Source organism: Mercenaria mercenaria, unplaced genomic scaffold (genome assembly GCF_021730395.1).
Source record: "Mercenaria mercenaria strain notata unplaced genomic scaffold, MADL_Memer_1 contig_750, whole genome shotgun sequence".
In the NCBI taxonomy this organism is placed as follows: Eukaryota; Metazoa; Mollusca; class Bivalvia; order Venerida; family Veneridae; genus Mercenaria; species Mercenaria mercenaria.
In genome coordinates, this window is record NW_026463649.1 from 47,301 (window position 1) to 57,478 (window position 10,178).

Genomic DNA, 10,178 nt, shown 5'->3' on the forward strand with positions numbered 1-10,178 from the left:
TAGTTGAGATATATCAAAATATAGTTCTGTTATATCATGTATTATGATTTTTATATTTCTTTTTTAAAAGAAACAAATGAAACTGGGAAGCAATATTTTATTGCGCATGTATGACACAAATGCAGTATATTGACGTGACGTCAATGCGTAAGAGTATGTTTAACAGATAATGAAGGCCGTCGAGTTGTTTGTCGTCTGATTTATCATGGTTCAGAATTAAGTTGCGCAGAAATTGAACCAAGAGGGCGTAAGCCCGAGTGGTTGAATATCTTTCAGTAAGCATCAGATCAATCGTCTTTTCAATGTTTCTTCAGTCATTTATCAAATGACAATGACTGCTTTAGGTAGTTAGCGCAATGTCCCGCTTCGTCATGTGCTTGTCTCACTGGAATATCACGCCGTATATTTGTGACATGATACCCCACCCAGTAACACACTGACATCAGTCTGAACAGTATCCCCTAAAAGCTGAACGCCAAGCGAGGAAAGCTACTGATAGCATTTTCACCTCTTATATATGACTCGGTCAGGAAAGGAACCCAAAACCTCCAGCATTCGAAGTGGGCACTCTACCATAGGCTATCTGCACGTTTCACAAAAGAATGGCATAGTAACGTAAGAGTAGTTGAGGTATTGGCTATGAAATAGTAAATGATCGTGATTTAAAATACCACCTTGGTCTAGTTTTCTCGTTTTTTTGTTGTTTTTTTTAGGGTGGGGGGAGGGGGGGGAGCGTACACGCGATAAAATGAAATGCAGATGGACATAGCGATTGATTATCAGCATGATAGGGGAGTTATTCAAAGAAATTTGTAATTACAATTTCGGGTCACTTGAACATAAACTTTTAAGTTATGCTATCCGTAACGATTTTATAAGAACAATGTGTCTGAAACCGTTTGTCCTCCAGCTCAAATTCATGCGGAGAGGTCAGCAGTTACTTTCGAGGAGCAGATTATTTCTCATACTGAATCCTGGAAAACTGGTATAGCTCATATAAGATCATCCTGTGATCGTTGTCGTCGTTGACCGTCATCATCAGTTAGGTTGTTAACATTCTAGAGATCACAATGATGACCAGTTTTCAATGCAACTTGGTCAGAATGTTTCTAAAAAAACAAAACTGATACTAGGTCATCAGCTATGTTAGAATTTCAAAAAAAAAAGAAATTCATGTTAATATTTTAGAAGCCATATTTTCTTTATGTTCTATATTAACAAAATGGTCAGAATTTATGTTCAAAGCTCATTAAATCTATGTTTATTGGATTGAAACTGGGTCGAGGGTGTTTAATACTCAGCCGTAGGGTCAAATCTTAGAATGATATTGAAATACCACATTTTAACATTATCTACATGAAACTTTGTCATTCTGTTTCTCTGTATGAAATTTAGGCGAAGGTTGAAGATGAGTTTCCTGCGTAAATACGAGGCCACTTGGCCCAACCATAAGAAATACGTATTAATGTGACGATATCAGGCCTCGGTCTTAATCTTTTAACTGTTTCCTTCTCTATACCCTTCAGGAATATTACTACAATCTTATTTATGAAATACCTTAAGCGGTATTTTCATGGTTGTTCAGGCCAAACATGTATACGCTTACCACTTCGACCTGGTAAAGATGGGATAATATTGAAACGTACGCGGGGTCTGCTGGCCCACACACACCTCAATATCCAAACGAGGGTTCTTCTCAAACACACGTAGGGGGAAAATAGGGAGATACAAGGAGTAGATAATACGGACACCTGAAATAAAATTAACACACAATGATTTAATTGTTTATTTATGTCATTTCACAAACAATATAATCGGATATGGTTTATCTGAGTAATGGTGTTTGGTTCTCGTCTACCTCTGGTCAGGAATGTTCCCCTGTTTGTATGCGCCTAATAGAAGTTCCTTATCTAGATGTAGTTCCAGTAATTCCAAAGAGTAAAGAAAGGCTTGACAAAAACAGTGTCATGTCTTGCCTATACGGTCTTGATGGAATGGATGAAAGGATATGTAGTTGAAAGGAATCTATCTATGTTAAGTTTAGATAATGACTGACTGTAGTAGTAGATTATATTATATTTTAAAATGGGAAATATCTATTCTGGACTTGTAAAAGGGTCTTAGGTGTACTAGATATAGGTAGTGGATCTTTATTATATGTGAGAGGATATAAGGTTCTATCTAGTCTTGGATTTGGTAACTATGTTAAGAATTTATATTATATTTTCATAGGTTTAAGGAATTCTGCCAAACTCACAAACCCTGCCAGAAATTCTAGGCATTCTTGTGTGGTTACTGTACCTTCTTGGTAGCAGGAGATACATCCATTGGGTGTTTTGGCATTTATAAGCCAAATAATAAACGAAGTGGCTAGCACAAGCTCTAACGGGTACTGAAGACAGTGCTAGGGTCTGCAGGCTATTTTTAGTCTCAGAGGCGTGGCTACATTGGTATTGGGTGCCATGCTTGGCAGAGTCATCATCTAGTGGATGACATTATCGCGCGTGCGGCAGAAATTTAGTCTTAGCCCGGATATGACATCTACGTTTGGCAGCAGGTGACTAATTAGTGTTTCTTCGTCTCTAATATGGCCCGATTGATATCTGAAGGCATGATAAGTACAAAGATATATTCAGGAGAGGCTAATCTCTAGATCCACACCGGGTATCGGCATGAGGTCGGCCTTATAACATAATCGAGGTGCGAATATTATAGTTTACTAACTTCGGATAAGCTGATCATGACTTAAAATTATGCTGGCTTAGTCGTTACAATATTGAATTTCATAAAAAAAAAAAAAAAAAAAAAAAAAAACACTCAGCCTCGGAGGCCCCTCAGGCTCCTTCAAGGCGTAGTCTTTTTCATGTGAGGAAACCATCCAGCTGGCATTCCGGGATTCCATAGTTACTACTAAAATGTCTGCCCGTTATAAGATAATGTCCGGAGGACCACTCGTGGTACTTCTCTCCATCAAAAGATGAACGTACAAATGTGCCGTAAAAGACTTAATATGTTTAAATTGTGAAACAATGTCATGAATGGATCAATCTTTGAGTTCAGTCATTGGCAAAACTTTTGTGTAAATTTGTGTCACGCACATGACCCTAAACACCGAACTCCGAACTCACAATTCAGGATTCCATTTTTTCAAGAGTCTTCTTGGCCTTATTTCTATGATGAACCAAGTCTCAATTTTGCAAATTTTGGAAATGCAGATCAAAGTTTTAAGTTTTAAACATCAATAAAATTGCAACTGTTCGGTCATGGAATTCAACATTCTATATGTTCGAAGTCAATACCTCTGTTTCTTTCTTCATGTGTATCACATCATTATCTTTCTTAGGCATATGGAAATCTATAAATTATATTCTGCATTAAAAATTCGTCGGGACATGTTGTCTCTTGTTTAATGGATTTAATGTTATTGTTTAATGGATTTAATCCATTCTCTTGGCACTAATTAACATAAAAGTCAAACAACTTAGCGACGGACAAACCGGTCTAGACAATAGTTAAGACTGAACTCTCGGGAATAAGTGTAGGTGCCTACGGATAAAATTCAAAGTGTATTTTGACTGAACTCTCGGGAATAAGTCTATGTGCTTACGGATAAAATTCAAAGAGTCTTCAGCTGTCCTACATTAATTGAAAGTACATCTCTGTAAGCGGTACTGCGATCCATCTCCCATATCTAAGATTTCATGACAAACCCTTGTTGCATTAACAGAACAAACGGAGAAATAAAGCTCATTACAAAATAAATTAGGAACTGGAAACGATAGGAACAATAGGGTTTGATATGATTACTGCCCATCGGTTGTTTTGTCTAACAGGATATAGACACGGGTATCAAGTAAAACAATCCGATCCGATAGCACAGGCGATGAAAAAGTGTCTATGGCTTCTAATATATATCTTGGGCAACGCCATTGCTAACAGACAATAATAGAAGAAGTAGATAAATAATGGACACTCAGTGTCAGTAATTTATTAGTAGTTTATTCTCTTTAATCAGGAAACCTATTCTGTGTTGTATTCACTACTAGTAAATTGGTAAATATCAATTGATATAAATTTTGAATCCGTTATTCAATCAAGTTAGTCCACACAATTTGTTAACCAAAATAAGAAATTACCTTATATTGAATATCACTATATCTCTATCTAATAAACACTATAAAGGACAAATACCGTTAATCACTAGTCTAACATTGAAAGCACTAGATCTATTATGTATCCGCAATAAACTACACGTAAATGTATTGCATATGAACATTGAGTAGCACTCTTTAGTCACATATTATATACATTGCTAATTGACGAATTTGTCAAAACACATAAAATGCCAGCAAAATATTAACTATCTACAATAAATATCTGCAAAAATTGTTCCAAAATATATATCTTTTACGATGAAACACCGCCATATTCAATGACTTTGTACTTTGGGAAAATGCGATATATTATAGTTATGTACCTTCTTCAAGGAAACAATAAGAATATTATAATTCGGCTTTGCGAGTCAAAAACAGTGATACACACTCCGAATTGACCAAAATTGACATAAATCAAGCGGCGTCTTTTCTTATTTTTATTAAAACCTATTAATAAACTATGTAATGTAGTATATACAAAAATTGGCAGACTTTTCCCTAAAAGACAAAGTGCTGCGTTGGCAACAACATATTAATTATTCTGCATTGACTCTTGTCTTTTTTTCAGTTAAATAAAATCTTTATGTTATACGCTTTAGTAATAATATCAAGGAAATAACGCATTTCCAACGTACGACTTAGCAATCAAGAGATGTGTCTATCTTTTTGAGAAAAAAACTATTTCCTTCTGTTATCAGAATTCTGGTTTGACAGATAACTAAGATTCTTCTAGGAAGATCAAGTACTTTAGTCAGATTGTCAGCAACTATGACATGACATTTTGTTTTGCATGAAAAATCCGTGCATATTTGGGAAATATTCGGAAGATTATAGTCTCTTTCTGAGATCATTAATGTGTGTCTAGACAGTTGGTCAGAATTTTACGCGAATGGTATTTTGTAAGTTTCTTTTGTCCCCAGGATGGACATATAAAACCGCACTGTCCGTCCGTCCGTGCGTGTGCGTCCGGTAAATTCTTGTTCGGGATGTAAGTCTTCCATCCATAAACCATATTGAGGAGATGTGTTACGTTTGTGACTGAGGCCTCTTAGGGCATGGCCAAGGACACAAAATGATATGTGATAATTTGCGCATACAACTGTTGCATTCTTGGGCCTAAATCGGGGGCATTTGTTGAAATAGTGACAACACTTACTTTTCATAATTAATATTATGGTTATTTCGTATCCTTGTTAAAGCTTCTCGATGCTCAGCTGATATATCATATCGTCTATAGCACTGTCATAATACTATAACCAATATGCGTGGTCATTCTAACATCTCGAGATCTCAAGTTTACGATGGATCTATCACTCGAAGTCTTTGGATAGCTGTAATAATAGACTACAAGACCCAATGTAATCACAACAAATTAGGTTTGAGATGAACACTCTACAGACACAGTGTTCGCTGGATAATAAATCGCGAATGAATCACCTATGGCTGTTTTCATTTTAGATCTATGCACCTCTGTGCTATATAAATGCGTTCTGATTTATTCTAGTTATAGAAGGCGTTTCTGATTGGGCTAAATATTTGAATAGTATTTCGCAACGATACTTTCTCTAACAATATGCTGACCCTCTCACGGTGGGGAAACCACGTGACTAAATCGGATAACGTGCACGCAAAAGTGTTAAAAATAAGCCCGTTTCAGGTATGTTTTTTTCACTGTAACTTTTTTGATCTGCAATTGTTTCAAACGAGATAACGTGCATAAGCCCCGCATTATAAAGCTCCTTCAGCGGATATATGTAACTTGATGTAATTCCCTCCCGTTCTTACGTAATCCTTGCCCAACCGATTCGAAAGATGCAAAAATAGTTTGGTAACGAACACGTCTGTTCACCAGTTACGCACCTAGCACAAATTCTGGAGTGAATTTTCGCTGGAATGTAGATTTAGAATAAAGCTTGTCATTGTCCTAATTCCTTTACCAAATATTTAACATGACTATTCTGGAATATTGAAGATATCCTAAGACAAAGGGTGCGGTAAATTTTCAGGAGGTAACGTACACGTTATTTTTCCCCAGAGGGTAACGTACACGTCAAAGATTACTTATCATGCATGTAGAAGATCTTTGTCTTTAAATGACTGAACTGTAAACATTCTGATATTGTTAAAAAAAGATTCAGATGCTGGGAATAGGCTGTTTTTCTTCCGATAGGTTAGTATATACAAAGATGCTACAGTGAAAATGAACAGCAGTTGGAATTTAATGGTTTAAACGTGTATGTTATTTTGACAAGTGGACATTGTTAGCAGTTTCCATTTTAAATGTTAGCTTTTTATCTTTCCAAATATCAAAAGTCGAATAGGTTTCTGGGAATAAACCATATAGTTTTGTCTGTCAGCGGAGTTTAATCAAATCCATATGTTCAAATCTTTTTGATGACCCGTTGAACTGTAAACATTTTTTGATTTTGTTAAAAAGATGCTGGAATTAGTATAAATCCCGAACGATTACTCGAACGTTACATGTTTGATAACCATGATTTTTCTTCATTAAAACGTTTCAATACAGAGAATCTTTTAGTATGATATGTCAACATGCACATTATTTGTATCATTGACAACCTTTTTGAGTTCAATCATGCATGGAACCATATATTAAACAATCAACCAATAATATAAACACGTTGTCGTTTAAACTGTCAGTATAAAATCAAATACCTTTTATATTTTGATAATGGTTTGCATTATTATATAATCTATTGTTCATGTTAAACATTAAAAAGATTATAATTAACTATTAAACTAAATTAAGCTATATTGGATTTCGATTTTACATTTGCCATTTTAAAGTTAGAAAATGTCGTAAAAATCTTAGTTTTTCTTTAAACAAGTACAGATAACTTAGATAATTTTTGTGTCGCCTTCTGCAAAGTAGCTGCGACATGTAGGGATCACTTTTCCGCCGTCTGTCTGTCTGTCCGTTTAGCGACCGACAGGTGTCCGTGACGCTTCTTGTCCGGAGCATAACTCAAGAAGTATTAATGTGCTAATTTGTTACTTCACACAATGATAGAACACAATGAGAGGATGTGCAGAATTGAAGAACTATAACTCTATGTGGTCCCATTTTTCAGTTATAAAAATCCATACAATAATTTAATACAGTTGAGTACTGATTTCATAAATATCAAATGGATAATTTTACCTGTCGAGGAAACACACATTTGGTCTGTAAAGTTACCTCCTTCGCAAGGCCACTCATATCAACCACGCATGTATACGGTATTTTAACATTATAGTACCAGATCATCATTGGCATACATATTCATGTATCTTTAAGCTTTAGATGATATGTGGGAACTTTTTAAAAGTGTTTAATGTTATGGAATACAGTACATGGACGTACTCTGATATGAGAAGCCTGACCAAAGTTGTTGTGAAATGTTAAAGGACTGGAAACCCCGCCATCGAATAAAGATTTCCTTGAAATTTAGATTTAAAAGAAACCTTTATGTTTCACGTTTTATTTTACTCTTGAAAAAAATGTTACCATATACATTTATGATCCGTCTCCATTGTCAAGTGGTTAAGGTCGCTCATCTCAAGTCACTGTAACCTCTTACTGATAGACGGTCATGAATTCGAAACCCCCGCTAACGATATGCAGCCTGACCGGGACTCAAATCCGGGGCCTTTTGCTTATAAGGCAAAAGCTCTACCGACTGACCTTACGAGCCGCTTACACATTTCCCCCAAGTTAGTAGTTAGGTTCGACCTAGTGCATACACCCCTGCAACCATAATTTCAGGACCCCAACGCTAAGGATAAATCATAACATTACAAGTGCATGAGAATGGGAGTCTAGTACTTACTGTGGCATTTTAGTCGATTTTTGATAGAAAAAAAAACACTTAAAGTGTATAGGTTTCTTTAATAATTTATAATTTTATATGGATTGCAGAGTAAAATTCTGATACATTATATCGTCCACTCTCGATGACTGTTTCCTGGAGTTCTGCCAGTTCTCGCGAAGAACGAATGCATTGTGATGGTAGCAGTCACATTCTGCGAACGTAATTCGAACCCGCGGCCTCCGAACTACAAGTCCAACGTTCTACCCACACATTATGATCTTAGATTTAGACTGATAAATCAAAACAGGTTTTGATGTATTGAATATATCCGAACTTACCGATGTCTGGTTAGATGGGCCTTTGAAGAGTAGCATTTCTGTATATACTAACCTACCGAAAGAAAAACAGCCTATTCCCAGCATTTGCGTCATTTTTAACAATATCAAAATGTTTACAGTTCAGTCATTTAAAGACAAAAATGTTCTACATGCATTCTAAATAGTCTTTGACGTGTACGTTACCCTCTGGGGAAAACTGAAAAACCGCAACGTGTACGTTACCGCACCCTTTGTCTTACGATATCTTCAATATTCCAGAATATTCATGTTAACTATTTGGTACAGTACTTTGGACAATGACAAGCTTTATGTTAAACCTACATTCCAGCGAAAATTCTCTGCAGAAACTGTGCTAGGTGCGTAACTTGTGAACAGACATGTTCGTTACCAAAATATTTTGCATCTTTCGAATCGGTTGGGCAAGGATTACGTTAAAACGAAAGAGAGTTTCATCAAGTTACATGTATCCGCTGAAAGAGCTTTTTATTGCGGGGTTGATGCACGTTATCTTGTTTTAAACAACTGCGGATAAAAGAAGTTATAGTGAAAAAACATACCTGAAGCGGGCCTATTTTTAGCACTTTTGCGTGCACGTTATCCGATTTAGTCACGTGGTTTCCCCACCGTGCCTCTATAACAATTGTATACCCATTTAACAATTACAAATATTAAAAATGAACTAAATAGCTAATCAAAGAGCATTTCAAATAATTGCGGAAAGACAAAATCCTAACTTTTTCCAGTTACCTTATTACAAATATGTTCATATTTCAGCTGGTCGACAGTTTAGAAAATGTTCCATAGTGTTGACATGTCAAACAAAACTTTTCTTAGAAGATACATGGTCCCTACCTTTCTTTTTTAAGATTTGTTGTTGTTTTTGTTGTTGTTGTTTAAACGTCATTTATAACAAAAAAAGTTAGTAATTATTTGTTAATGTTATACTGGGCCGTGCTATATGTGCCAGATCTCAGAAGATTGTTACTACAGAACATATGGTAAATTCATTTAATACTGTGCTGCAAAACATTGGCAAACATTCATATTTGTCTGAATATGGATAAAAGCGGGCTATCTTGTTTTGATTTTAATAAAAAATGAACTTTTAATTGCAGTTTTGCTGCCAAAATTGATAAAAACCAAAACATTACATTTTCACCGTTTTTGATGTGTGTGTTTGTAAACGCATATTCACAGACTAAATTCTGCACATTATAAAATTTTATAACTGTCATAGTTGAAATTGGGTATATTTAAAGTCCGTATGCAAATTAAGGTACAAATGACAAAATAGAACGAAACCATGCTTTAAGTAGGCCTAGGTTAACTGGTTAAAAGTTAAGTCACGACAACTATTTTGGTATAAATTGTCACAGCGACACGCGCTTCTGAAAATACCACAATGCCTTGAACATTGATTTTATCAAGCTGAAATTTAAGACAGTTTCATGCAGTTAAGTTACTTATACTGTACAAATGAAATTATCATTGCAATAAAAACAGTTTTTCTCATAGGGTAAAAAGTAATAAAAAAGTAATCGAGCACTTCCGAGAAGAAAAAAAATCTCATCTTTTAGTTAAACACGTATTTTAATGTTTTATGTACGTCAATACTGTTTTCTTTTATCGTTGTGGACTTACACTTGGCATTTTGGAGATCATTTGCATTTATAGAAATGTAAACAAGCCGTATTACACCTGTGTGTACACCCCTACTTCAGCTGTACGTTTGTTCAATAGCGTTGACATGTCAAACATACACTTTTCTTAGGAACGAAATAAAAGTACTTCAAACGGCTATTCCTAAACATTTTCAGCTAAATACCATCATGTATCTTCGCAGAGTGCTTTTACGTTACGATCATGTTAATTTA